Below are 466 nucleotides of genomic sequence, written 5' to 3' on the forward strand. Positions count from 1 at the left end.
GGACTCGCGTTTGGGGGCGGGACGCCGAAGCGGGAGGGCTGGACGCTGGTCAGCCACGTTTGTGAGGGGCGCTTCCTTTCGGGCGCCTGTTCCGCCATGTTTGAGAGGGGCGGACGGTTCTACCTGTGAGGGGCGCGGCCCAGGGTGCGCCCGTCTCCGCCATGTTTGAGAAGGGCGAGCGGCGGCCATGTTTGTCAGGAGCGCCTCCCTTTGTGCGCCGTGTCCGCCATGTTTGAGAAGGTGGGCGGCCTTGTTGGTGGTACCTAGGGCGCCTTTCGCTAAGCACCTGGCCACGTGTCTGCGGGACGCGGGGAGGCTGTGCCTCCGGTGCCGCCAGGCCCAGGATTCTCGGCGACAGCGCGTCGGGCGGGGCGGAGGTCCCCTAGGCCTGCCCTGCTTGCCCGGCCCCGTGCCTTGTGGCTGGACCCCCCGGGAAGTGGCCTCCGCCAGCCCCCGATGACCCACG

The sequence above is a fragment of the Carlito syrichta genome, unplaced genomic scaffold (assembly GCF_000164805.1).
Source record: "Carlito syrichta isolate Samal-C Ts95f unplaced genomic scaffold, Tarsius_syrichta-2.0.1 Scaffold311497, whole genome shotgun sequence".
NCBI classification, from domain to species: domain Eukaryota; kingdom Metazoa; phylum Chordata; class Mammalia; order Primates; family Tarsiidae; genus Carlito; species Carlito syrichta.